This window comes from Bos mutus, chromosome 24 (assembly GCF_027580195.1).
Source record: "Bos mutus isolate GX-2022 chromosome 24, NWIPB_WYAK_1.1, whole genome shotgun sequence".
Classification (NCBI taxonomy): domain Eukaryota; kingdom Metazoa; phylum Chordata; class Mammalia; order Artiodactyla; family Bovidae; genus Bos; species Bos mutus.
The window spans coordinates 45,998,940-46,012,015 of NC_091640.1; the positions used below are offsets into that span (position 1 = coordinate 45,998,940).

The 13,076-nt window shown below is 49.6% G+C and overlaps 1 protein-coding gene, 1 long non-coding RNA gene and 1 other non-coding gene across 7 annotated transcripts in view; 2 read left to right on the forward strand and 1 right to left on the reverse strand.

The window, feature by feature from the left end:
* Positions 1-5,474: 5,474 nt before the first annotated feature.
* Positions 5,475-8,858, reverse strand: LOC138985432 (uncharacterized). Its single transcript, XR_011462490.1, has 4 exons — positions 8,445-8,858; positions 8,266-8,365; positions 7,268-7,374; positions 5,475-6,773 (listed from the first exon to the last, which is right to left on the reverse strand). It is a non-coding gene; the product is annotated as an uncharacterized lncRNA (long non-coding RNA).
* On the forward strand, positions 7,351-7,454 carry LOC138985468 (U6 spliceosomal RNA). The gene has a single exon (XR_011462536.1). It is a non-coding gene; the product is annotated as a U6 spliceosomal RNA (small nuclear RNA).
* Positions 8,859-9,030: 172 nt separating the features above from the next.
* The window catches only part of ARK2N (arkadia (RNF111) N-terminal like PKA signaling regulator 2N), an 85,619-nt gene continuing 81,573 nt past the window's right edge, over positions 9,031-13,076 (forward strand). For 3 of the 5 annotated variants that reach the window (XM_070361848.1, XM_070361849.1, XM_070361851.1), the window contains exon 1: positions 9,031-9,304. The gene's annotated coding sequence lies outside the window, so the exon portion shown is untranslated. The remainder of the gene's footprint in view (positions 9,305-13,076) is intronic. The other 2 variants (XM_070361847.1, XM_070361852.1) reach the window with 2 other exon arrangements.

Here is a 13,076-nt window from a genome sequence, read left to right on the forward strand (position 1 = left end):
CCACCACAAGGAGTTTGAGTGCCGCAGCTAAAAATCTCACATGCGCCAACCTAAAGACCCTGTACGCTGCAACTAAGGCTTGCTGCTGCTGCTAAGTCGCTTCAGTTGTGTCCGACTGTGCGACCCCATAGACAGCAGCCCACCAGGCTCCTCTGTCCCTGGGATTCTCCAGGCAAGAATACTGGAGTGGTTTGCCATTTCCTTCTTCAATGCATGCATGCATGCTAAGTCGATTCAGTCATGGCTGACTCTGTGAGACCCCATGAACAGCAGCTCACCAGGCTCCTCTGTCCACAGGATTCTCCAGGCAAGAATACTGGAGTGGGGTGCCATGTCCTTCTCCCAACTAAGGCTTGGTGCAGCCAAATAAATAGACTTAAAAAAAAGAACAAGCATTTATTCAGAATCTCCTTGTATCAGTTGGATATATGATCTCGGCAAACTATTAACAACACCCACCTCACATTACCCTTCAGGACCGCCTGGAGCGGCTAATGAAGTCATACTTACAAAGTGGTCATACTTACGAAGTGGTCAAGATAAGCTATCTAAACAAGAGAACATTGTTGGAATTAATCAGTAAAAAGATAAAAACAAAACTGGAGGGTGGGTGGCGAGGTCCCAAATCACAACACCTGATCCATCACTTATGTGAGAAACACACCTATTTCACTGTCCGTTGCTGCAGTGGTAGCTTTGCTTTCAGAGTGCAGCCTTCCCTCAAGCCAGACCTGATTTGCCCGGGGCACCTTTCTCTTCATCTCTGTCCTTGGAAGCCCTGCTCTTTCTCCAAGCCCCTGGTCAAAAACTTCCTCGAGGAATTAATTTCTCCTCCCTCACGTCCCTCCTCTGCCTCTGTGATTTTTTTCTAGATGGAGCCCTGTTATGCATGGTCTTGAGGGAAGTAACATGTTCTCCTCCAGGAATCCTGGCTCTGCCCATTTAGCTCCTGTGGTCTTGGTCAGGCACACTGTCTTCTCTGGGCCTCTGTGTCCTCTTCTGTGAAACCTCCCTCCCCTTGCTGACTGTTGTTTTTTGGTCGCTCAGTCGTGTCTGACTCTTTGTGACCCCATGGACTGCAGCATGCCAGGCTTTCCTGTCCTTCACCATTTCTCAGAGTTTTATCAAACTCATGTCCATCGAGTCGATGCCATCCAACCATCTCATCCTCTGTCATCCCCTTTTCCTCCTGCCTTCAATCTTTCCCAGCATCAGGGTCTTTTTAAATGAGTCAGTTCTTCGCATCAGGTGGCCAAAGGATTGGAGTTTCAGCTTCAACATCAGTCCTTCCAATGAACACTCAGGACTGATCTCCTTTAAGATGGACTGGTCGGATCTCATTGCAGTCCAAGGGACTCTCAAGAGTCTTCTCCAATACCACAGTTAGAAAGCATCAGTTCTTCCGTGCTCAGCCTTCTTTATGGTCCACCTCTCACAGTGGCTCAAATGGTAAAGAATTTGTCTGCAACACAGGAGACCTGGGTTCAGTCCCTGGGTCAGGAAGATTCCCTGGAGAAGGGAATGGCTACTCACTCCAGTATTCTTGCCTGGAGAATTCCATGGGCAGAGGAGCCTGGCAGGCTACAGTCCATGGGGTCGCAAAGAGTAGAATGTGACTGAGTGACTAACACTCGCTGACTGCAGTGAGGATTAAAGCAACACCACGCCTAGGGCCTACAGTGTGCCTTGCACTTAGTAGACAGGACTGAATGAGACTGAATGGCAGGCATGCTTTCCTGGGCTCTCCTAAGACTCTTAGCTGACGTGCTGCTTACCACATGCAAATGAGGAAACTCCGGATCCTCCTCACCCAGGAATGCTTCCTGCACTGTCACCAGGAGAGAGGAATTCCTCAGAGGCACTCCTTTCTGTTTCCATACCACCAGGACAGGCAAGCATTGAACTTGCCTTCCAGAGGCTTGGGTGTTGACAGCAGCGGCTGCCAATGAAGAGGGAGATGCCGTCACAGGGAAGGGAGGTGAGGAGTCTGAAGAGAGATTTGGTCTAGGACTGGTCTTGCTTAATGTCATGTTTATTTGAAACCAAATATAACGTATTTATTTCAAGTCAAAGCTTAGGATCCTATGTGATTTCTTTTCTGACACCAGTTCTCCAACAACTGGGTGCCCAGCCACTCAGTTCAGTTCTGACACTAACTGCCCAGAATCAGCTCAGGTCCTACAGGTTCAGGGCTCAGCCCCACGAGACTGTCTCACTTCTGATGCCACCTGCAAGCAGTGGCCCTGGGCTTATGGGACTCACACTTCTGTTCTGCAGGCTATAACAAACTCAGGAGTTCTGTGGTTCCTCCTCCTGTGCGTGCAAGTCACTTCAATCGTGTCTGACTCTTTTCGACCCTATGGACTGTAGCCTGTCAGGTTCCTCTGACCATGGGGTTCTCCTGGCAAGAAGGCTGGAGTGAGTTGCCATACCCTCCTTCGGGAGATCTTTCTGACCCAGGGATTGAATCCGCATCTCTTAACGTCTCCTGGCAGGCAGGTTCTTTACCTCTAGCACCACCTGGGAAGCCCGGTTCCTCCCTACCTTTGATAATTAGCTAGAATGACTCACAGAACTCAGGAAAGCGTTTTCCTTACTGTTGCTGGGTTATTACCAAGGATACAAATCAGGAACAGCACGTGGTCGTGGGGCTGGGGCTGGCACAGAGCTTCCATGCTCTGTAGGAGAGAGCATCCCAGCATCTGAGTGTGTTCAGCAACCTGGCAGCTCCCTCCACCCCATCAGGTGGGGGTTATCTAGGTTTCATTATGTAGGCATTGTTAATGAAACCATTAGCCTTTGGTGACTGAACTCAATCTCCTTCCTGCAAGTGGCAGTGGGGCTGAAAGTTCCAACCCTCTCTCTCCTCAAGGGATAGTTCCTCTGAGAAACTGCCCCCCATCCAGAAGCGACCCTAGGGGTCCATCAAGAATCACTTGCTTTGTAAATCAACTATACTTCAATTTAAAAAAGAATCGCTTCCTTAGCCTGAACTTGGGCTTCTTACAAATAACAAAAGGCCCTCCTATCACCCAGGAAATTCCAAGCATTTTACGAGCTCTGTGCCAGAGACCTGGGACAAAGAGCAAATATAAGTTTTTAAATTACACCCAGAGTCCCCTGATGTTGTTCCCAATTAAAGGCTGCAGTTTTTGGAGCTGCAGGGGAGAAGGTGGAAGACTGAAGATGCTCTCCTCAAAGCCCGTGTTACCCAGAGGCTTTTACAAGTCTTTGCTTCCCGATCACTCTGTGTCTTTGCGATGTGTCTTATCTGCCACCCACAGGGAAAGTCCTTGGGGCTCCAGGTCCTTCTGTTACCAAGTCCAGGCTCGCTCTGCTCACCGCACCGTAGGCTAATGAATCCGAGAGATGAGGTGCTGAGACAAGGAAGAGACTTTAATTGGGGAGTTGGCAGACCAAAAAGATGGCAGGCTAGTGCCTCAAAATAACCATCTTATTGGGGTCTGGATGCCAGGTTCTTTTATAGATCAGAGAGAAAGAAGCAATGAGGAACTAAAGTCAAAAGGCAGAATAGGCAGGGCGATGCAGTGAGGAAGTAAAGTGGAAGGGTCTTCAGTCTTGCAAAACATCTCCAAGGGAATGTCCAGCCTTAGGAAGGGGTGTGTTCACAGGTGGGCAGAGACAAACTATCCCTCCCCGAACTGAACAAAGGCATTTCAGTTTACAGTTTACAAGCAGAGGGGTAGGGTCCTCCAGGCAAGCCACTGGGTATTCCAACATGGAGTCAGAATTGGCTTCCTCCCTGCAACACGTCCTTTCTCTCCTAAAGCTTTCCTTTCTTTCTCTCCAGCGGCTGGCAGTTCGACTTTCTCCCTCCTTCCCTCAGCTTTCCTGCCCCTCTTGCCGTGGACAGTCTGGGGTCCATGTTCTGCTTCCTCTCCAAGTGGGCCAGGAGGGTCCTTTTTCTGCTGGCCTTGACCCGAACACTCCCCAGAAGTCTGGTGAGAACTTCGGACACGGCTTCCCCATGAGTGTTTAAAAAACGAAGCCCCGGCTCCTTCCACTCATATTAAGCCTCTGACTTACTACCTTCAGGCCTCCCACTTTCGCTGTCCAGCCATGGGCAGCCAGGCCCTCAGGCTGTCATCCCTCAGACATCCCGGGGACTTTTCCACCTCTTGTCCCCTTGCCCCCAAAGGTCAGCTTCTCTGCACAGCTGTCCTTCAGTCACAGACATTTATTTCCGTGTTGTCTGCCAGGCCCCGAGCTGGACACAGAGGCGGCTGCGAGGAAGGTCGGCCCGAGCGCTGCCCTCCGGCGCTGAGCCCTCCTCCTTCTCAACAGCTGTCTGCAAGCCTGTCGCCCTCCTCCCAGCTTCTCACCCACTTGGCAGCTGGTGCCACTTTCTTGTTTTGACATCTTTTCAGTTTTCTGTGTCTCCGCAGCTTAGGTGCTTAGACTTCCTCCATCCATGCCCATCCACGTATGGAGTGTGTCCACCACAGAGCAGGACAACTCGGTCAAACCCCCTCGGAACTCTCTGCTGTGTCGGATGGATGAGAAAGAAGATGCACGACGGGTGCAAAGGAGGGCAGATGTTACGAATGGAAAAGCAGCTGTGTTGATGGGCGGTGGGTGCTAGTACTGATGAGGCAACAGGGGAAATCCTCACCCTTCCCACCCTAGAGGTCCCACAGGGTCAGGCGCTGTTACACAGAGCTGTTCTTTTTTTTATTGCCATGTTCTATGGTCTTGAGAGTTCCCTGGACTGCAAGGAGATCCAACCAGTCCATCCTAAAGGAAATCAGTCCTGAATATTCATTAGAAGGACTGATGCTGAAGCTGAAACTCCAATCCCTTTGGCCACCTGATGCAAAGAACTGACTCACTTGAAAAGACCCTGATGCTGGGAGAGATTGAAGGCAGGAGGAGAAGGGGACGACAGAGAATGAGATGGCTAGATGGCATCACCAACTCAATGGACATAAATTTGAGTAAACTCCAGGACTTGGTGATGGACAGGGAGGCCTGGCATGCTGCAGTCCATAGGGTCGCAAAGAGTCGGACACGACTGAGCAACTGAACTGAACTGAACTGATGGCATATGGGCTCTTAGTTCCCTGGCCAGGCATGGGGCCATGTCCCCTGCAGTGCGAGTGCAGTCTTACCTCTAGACCACCGGGGAATTCCCAGGGCCGTTCTTTTATTTAAAAAGAGAGGAGCTTCCCTGGTGGTCCAGTGGTTAAGAATGTGCCTGCCAATGCAGTGGATACAGGGTTGATCCTTGGTCCAGGAGGATTCTACATGGTGCAGGGTAACTAAACCCATGCATCCAGAGCCCCGTCCTCTGCAACAAGAGACACCACGGCAGCACAGACCCCTCTGCTCACCGCATTTAGAGAAAAGCCCACGTGGAGTTAATGAAGACCTATCGCAGCCAAAAACAAATAGATTTTTTTTTTTTAAAGAGAGGTTAACACATACTCGTTGAAAAAGTTAAAACTGTCCTTTGCACTTATTTCCACTTTTCAATAGACTTACAGACTTTACATATAGAAGGGGTGTCACCTGATTGGAAAGAGGGACTTAACCATAGAGAGAGGAGCCACCATCACCCACCCCAGAGGCCCAGAGCAGGGCGGTGGTGGTGTGCCTCTGCGTTCACGGCATCCTTTTTCCCTGCTCCATTCTGGTTCCACGTGAAGTTGCTGCTCTGGAAATATGAGTCCCTGGAGATGGCAACACCACCGTACTTGACCCATGTGAGTCTGTGCTTGTGGGAGGCGCTGACCTGGAGTGTTGCCATCTGAACAACAGCCTTGTTGCGAGTGTTCTCTCTGAGCCGAGAGCAGTGCTGGGAGCTTTACCTAAACTCATTTCACCCTCACCCCTCACAAGAAGTTGTTTGACAGGCAAGGACGCTGAGTCTCAAGGAGGTTACAGAACTGCCCGGAGGTCACTCTGCTCGAGGGAGGCAGACCTGATCCACACCCAGATCTGTCCAGACCCCAAAGCCCTCAGTCCTGGAGACCAAGTCACTCAGCCTGCTTCCGGACGGCCTTCCAATATGGGGACATTACTTTAATTCTGTGGGATGACGCTGTGAGGCAGAACAGGGGATGTTAACTCTGGACATAGTGACCTGAATGAAATTATGAGGCCACTACAGTGAAGACGGTCAACACCACCCCTCCCTGCACTCAACCGTTCCATGGCCTCACGGCAGGTGCAGGGAGATTGCAGCAGAGGCTGCTGATGCCGGCGGGGGAGGAAAGGTCAGGGTGGTTACATGAGGGAGGGGTAGCCCAGAGCTGAAGGTTCCATCCCTCGGATCCCCCATTTCCCTCATCTAACCAGTGGTTCTAACAATAGTGTCCGCCTTACAGGGGCAAATTTTGAAAGTAACCTGCTCAGTCAGGAGAGAACAGACTAGTCAAAGCAAGGCCGTCCTGACTAGGCGCCTGCTGTCAGCCCAACCCCAGGTCCAACGATGAATCAGGTGTAAGCAATGAAGCTGAAGATGACTCAAGGCTGGGCCTCCAGGGTTTATGACAGACTGAGTAGAACTACTGATGTGATGCAGCAGTAACTCCACAGAGAGGGCAACAGGTAGACACAGTGATAGTACAGTATCTGTGAGCAAAGGGATCTTGAGAGAAATTTCCTACAGAGGCAACAGGATGTGGTTTAGACTGGGCTGGTTTTACGGAGATGAGATTTCAGGAGCTTGGAGGGCTGAGTATATAACGCACAGGAGATTCCAGGAGGCAATTCCAAGACAAGTAGGATCAGCTGTCCAGCACTTCCTGCTCCTACAGAAGGGGAAGAAGACAGCAAGCGCCCTATTTAGGGATCTAAATATGGCAGTAATAGTCAGTCAAAGTTGCTCAGTTGTGTCTGACTCTTTGCGACCCCATGGACTATAGAGTCCATGGACTTCTCCAGGCCAGAATACTGCAGTGGGTAGCCTTTCCCTTCTCCAGGGGATCTTCCCAACCCAGGGATCGAACTCAGATCTCCTGCATTGCAGGTGGATTCTTTACCAGCTGAGCCACAAGAGAAGCCCAAGAATACTGGAGACTGGGTAGCCTATCCCTTCTCCAGGGGATCTTCCCCACCCAGGAATTGAACTGGGATCTCCTGCATTGCAGATGGATTCTTTACCAGCTGAGCTACTAGGGAAGCCCAGCAGTAATAGGGTTATTAATAATTAGGATATCAAACTCCCCAGACTCCAAAAATAAGCAGTCCACTCATTGTAGTGAATTGACTTGTTGGTATCAAACAGAAGGAGCCAAGTCAGTACCTCAGAAGTCAGGGTCCTACTTCAGCATCTCTGCAGCACTGATGAGATAAGATCGTGGAGAGGCTGTTTTAAAACTGAATGTAGTGCTCACTTTGGCAGCACATACACTAAAATTGGAAGGATACAGAGATTAGCATGGCCCCTGCACAAGGATGACATGCAAATTCGAGAAGCATTCCTTATTTTTTAGTGAAAAAAAAATGTATTTGTCCTTATTCATTCATTCATTTCAGACCGACAGCTGTCATCTTAGTAGTTAGTCCTTTTCTCTTTTTCTCCTGAAAGAGCCTGGGCTCTTGTCACTACCCCCAAAACCTCTCAAATTCCCTGAGGACTAAGGAAGCAGGGAAATAAATGAATGAGATAACACACATAAACAAAATGTTTATCTGGCACATAGTATGTTCTCACTGAATTTCAAGGAGGCATGTGGTGGTAGCAGTTGAGAATGCAGGCTCTGGAGTTGGGCTGCCGGTGTCATGCCACTTTCTGAGGAGCGACCGTGGGCAGGTCACTTTACCACTGTCTGGCTCCACTTTTGTCATCTGGGGCCAAGAATACCACCAGACCCATGGAGTTCTTGTGAGAATTAGATGAATGAGTCCATTTAGATGCATAGTACAGTGTCTTGCACATAACAGGCATTCAGAGAAGTTAGCTATTATTATTATTTTATCAATCTACTCATGAAGGAATGGGAAATTCCCATGCCTGTAGGCAGGAGGCATAAATGAGTGAACTGGGGGAGCTGGAGGGCCTGATCTAAAGGGGAGACTGACGTTAAGGGAAGCATGGAACCGGCGCTGTGATTTTCAGAATGTCCTCCAGTGGAATGTCACCCCAACTCCCAGCAAGGCTCCTGAAAAGGTAAATCCCTTTGACATTTTCTCCTCAAGCCCTTATGTATTCATTTATTTCTCAAAACCCTGCTTTTAGGGAGAGCGAAGCGTTGGCCAGATCTTGAGTTGTGAGATTTCTCTTTCTTAAGCCCACCTCACCTTTCTTCCAGGTCTCGCGTCCAGCACGTTTCTTCCTCGATCCCAGACCTCAGCGAAGGGCGTCGAAAGCTCAGGGCGCGCTAGTGCAAATCCGGAGTGACTGCAAAGGTGGGATTTGGGGCGTCTTGCATAGCGCGTAGGGGGCGGAGCGGGGTTTCTCTGGGGGACTCTTGACTCACCAGCAGGTGGCGGTCTGTCTGCAAGGCGTGCAAGGTTCATCCAGAAAACTTGAACGGAATGTTGATGCCACTGCATCAGAGAGGCAAAGCCAAGTCTCCGCGAGTAGAGCCGTGGGCATCCGCGAAAAGGTGGGGAAGAGAACGGAGCGGACTTCCTTGCCGGCGTGACTCAAGGATTCAAACGCCAAGAGCTTCCTTCGGTAACGCTTCAGGAGGGGTGAGTCCTGAGCAGCGCACAGAAAAGAGAGCGCCGACTTTCTCTTAGGGCATTATCCGTGGCTTGTATTGACTGGCTTCCCGACACCCCCCGCCCCCCGGGGGCAAGACATTTCTTAGAAGGGAACTGCCTGAGCCGATACAGGGAGCGTGGGAAAACCCGGGAGGCCGATGCCCGCGCGCCAGGCGAGCTGCAGCCGGAGGAGCGTGGGGTCCGTCCCGCCAGATGGCGCTGTCTGGCTTCCTTTCGGCCTCCCGCGCTCGTCCCTAGAGGTTCCCCGTCGCAGCGGCCGCTCTAGCCGGGCGGGCTCAGGGCTCTGTGGTTCCGGGCGGAAGTGAGGCGCCGAGCGGAACGGCCTCTGGTGACATTTTCTCCGGGCGGCGCGGACGAGTGAAGGGACTTGGTGGAGGAGGCTGCGGAGGCGGTGGGGTTCGCTTTGGCCTCCCCTTGACCCCGGTGGGGGTCCTGACCGCAACCCTCTACTCGTCGCTGGAGCTTGTGCTGAGGAGAGAAGGCGACGGTGGGGCCGTCGCGTTCCTAGTCGCCGCGGCCCGGAGGGAACCGGCCAGGGGGGGCTCGGTGCGTGCCCCGACGGGGCGCGCGCGGAGCGGGCGACGAGGTGCGGGGCTGCTGCGTAGCGCAGGTGAGGCGCGACGGGGCCCAGGGCCGCGGCCCGGCTCCGGTCCGAGCCGTGGGACCCGGGCTGCTTCCCGGGGAAGCGGGGGGTCAGGTTCAGTGGGACGGGGTGCGGGCCGCGGGCGAGGTTTCTGCGGCGTTTAGGGCGCCGGGGTCGTGACGGGCAGGGCTGTCGGGCGCCGGGTCTTCAAGCCCGGAACCCGGAGGGAGGCGCGGCCCGGGTAGCGGCCGACTGGAGGGACGAAAACAGCCCGACCCCTGGCTCACTGGCTCGCCGGTGACCCTCGCGTCCTCCGGGCCCGGCGGGCCGAACCCTTCTCCCCGCTTCCCTGCCCCCGGTGGATCCCTTTCCCCGGAGGCTGGAGGTGTCGCAGCCCGTGGGCCGCGCGCGGGAGGTGGGGAGCGGCTTCGCGGCCCCGGAGTTGTCTTTCACGCAACTTTCCGGGACCCCGGGTGGCCGGGCGTAGTGGCCGCGGCGGCTTTGCCAACTCTACTGGCCCCGCGAGCCGGGAATCTGGCGCCGACACCTGCTCGGACTCCTCTGAGAGCCCGGGCGGCCGCCCCAGCACCGCGGCTGCTAAGGCCTGGGAGGAGGGAGGAAGGCTCTCTCCCGCTTGGCGCCGCCTGCGTTTTTGGGCGCTTCCACTACCTTCTTCGGTCGGCAGACGCCCCCCTGGTCAATGGGAGGGATGTGTCAGTCTCCAAAATTGACCTCTTTCTGGCGAATTTGTCAACTCTGTTTAGAAAAACCCGACGAGGATGTAACCTGACCAGCCTCAACTTCATCATCATCTTTCTCTTTTCCTCAGTGGTACTTCGTACTTTGTACTTTATTTTCTTGTAGCACCGATTTCAGTGTCTTGGGGCGGCAACTCCCCACAGAACCTCAGCCCGTCATTCCTTCTCCCTTTTAAATCGTCCTCTCTGCTATCACAGAATAGATGCTCACAGGTTGAAGGAATGAACGTCCGTACCTGTTCCAGATTGAACCGCTTGAGCAGTTTGTGCTGGATGTGCTTTTGGTTTCTCGCCTGAGCTTCTGCTTTCTGAATCCTTCCACCCAGTAGGATGCAAAACCCACTGATGATGCTTTGTCAAGGTTGGGCCTTTTCATTGCAAATACATCTGGCAGTTTTGCTTAGGCTCTTGTGTAGTGTCGTCTGTTAACAGTTTGAAATTACTCTCTTTCTTCTCTTGGGATATTTTAAGGAGGGAGGCTATTAACTTTCTAATGTGGTTTTGCTGATCCTGGCAATCTGGATCCCTTCAGTAAGAACATTGCCTTTTAACAAGCATTTTTGGAGGCCTACAGTTGTTACCTGATGTCCTAAGGAGTGACAGTGTTGATCTTTTTTAGTAGGAAGTGTAATATTTTTGTTAAATAGCCTGGGTAATACAATACTTACTTGAGTGCTTTATGCACAGTAAATATAAAACTAGGAATTAAATTTGAATTCAGGAAACTTATGATGAAATTTACTGTGATGACCTATATGCTACTTTATGAAGAGCTTTAGTGAAATTTCATGCAGTTTCGTAAAATGAGAAATAAAGACATTTCTAAATCATATTCTTTCAGAGTGCTTTTCAGTACCACTGTAATCTTGACATGTGAAACCATACCTTTTATATAATGTTAACAAAGTGGTTAACTTCAAAACATAAAATAGGAAAGGAGAAACTTCAAGGTAATTATACCTGAAGTGTCAGCTAAATATGATTTCTTAATGGGAAAATTTTTTTTCTGACATCTTATTTGTGAAAAATAGGATGGACTAGATTTTGGGACTGGAAACTTTCTCTGTTGTTAGCTTCATATTAAGCTCATAATGTTACATTACTGACTAATTCAGTTTGTATTATTCTTAAATGCATTTATGAAAGAGTGTCATAAATGCTCTTTGTTTTATAGTTTGCATGATTAAAGATAGATTTACCTTTAGATTCTAATTTAATGAGGTTCTGAGAGAACTGAGTGCTCAGTGTTTGTTCTTCAAAGGTTCTGTTTCATATGTGACATTACCCTTGTGTGTATGACTAGTAACTTCTAGGGGGTTGTATAGTTACTCATTATTCAAGGGGTTGTTTTGCTGGGATCTTCAGTCTTATGGTTTTATTTTGATGTGTGCATGAACAGAGTTGACATATGGGCACTTAGAATGTTTTCTTTGTTTTGAAAGTTTGGAAGTGATACATGTATGCGTAGACACAGACACACACACACATGGGCTTCCCTGGTGGCTCAGTAAAGAATCCGCCTGCAATGTAAGAGACCTGGGTTTGATCCCCGGTTGGGAAGATCCCCTGGAGAAGGGCATGGCAACCCACTCCAGTCTTCTTGACTGGAAAATCCCCACGGACAGAGGAGCCTGATGACTATAGTCCATAAGATCACCAAGAGTCCCACATGACTAGGCGACTAAGCACACACACATACATACACACTGGAGACTGAGACCGTATGTTTGTAACTTTGACAAATGATCTTAGACCTTCCTGATTTTCTTGCAAGTAACTGGCACCATGAAAACAGTTTATATTCATATTTACTGAATTGGCAGTAATTGAGAAAATCTGTAAAAGGTGAAAAATGCTGTACTATTAATGTGTTTTCTTTTGAACCACACTGATTTTGGTATTCTGTATTATTTTTATTAGGGCCAAATAAACTTTGCTGTGTAAGTAAAAATGAATAGACATTGGTAATTGAATAAAAAGCTATGAGACTGTAGAAGAGGGGAAAAGCCATTGTGAAAACAGAGACCAAACATTCAGATGGGACCTCTTCATTCTCCCAGCACCAATTTATTGGTCGCTTGCTGTGCGCCAGTAGTGCTCTCGTTGCTGGTGCTCGGTGAGTGTGACTGGCAGGCCTTGATGCTAAAGAAACTTAAATTTTTTTTTTTTTTCCTAGGCTTACAGTGCTGTTCTCGGTGTTGTATCTTCTGTAAATTTGGTCAAATGAGTAGTGATATGTATCCATCCTTATGGTGTTACAGGGTACGTTCACTACCCTAAAAATGCTCTGTCTGTCCATCTCTCTATCCCACCCAACCTCCAACGACTGGCAGTCACTGATCTTTTTACTGTTACCACTGTTTCACATTTTCCATAATGTCATATAGTTGGAATCATACAGTATGTAGACTTTTCAGATTGGCTTTGACTTAATAATACATATTTAAGCTTCCTCTTTGTCTTCATGGCATAATATTTAGGTTGGTGCAAAAGTAATTGTGGATTTACATTGTTGAACTTTGCTATTTGATATTGGCATACATTCTTAAATAAATGTGGTTATATTATACATCATTTAAAAATTTTTATTTGTTTGTTTATTTGGCTGTGCCAGGTCTGGTATGTATGTGTCATCTGGTTCCCTGCCCAGGGACTGAACCCCGGCCCCCTGCAGTGGGAGCTGGGGAGTCTTAGCCACTGGAACCACCAGGGAAGTCCTGTTACACATCATTTTAATGGGTATTTTTCACTTTGTTTTTTTGCTAATGACTTATTACTTGCTGTTTACTTTATATTTACTTTAGACCATGGAAATGATTTTAGACAAAAAGCAGATTAGAGTGATTTGTTTATTCAAGTTCAAAATGGGTTGTAAAACAGTGGAGACAACTTGCAACATCAACAACGCATTTAGCCCAGGAACTGCTAAGGGACGTACATTGCAGTGATGGTTCAAGAAGTTTGCAAAGGAGATGGGAGCCTTGAAGATGAGGATGTGGTGGCCGGCCATCCAAAGTTGACAGTGACCAATTGAGAGCAGT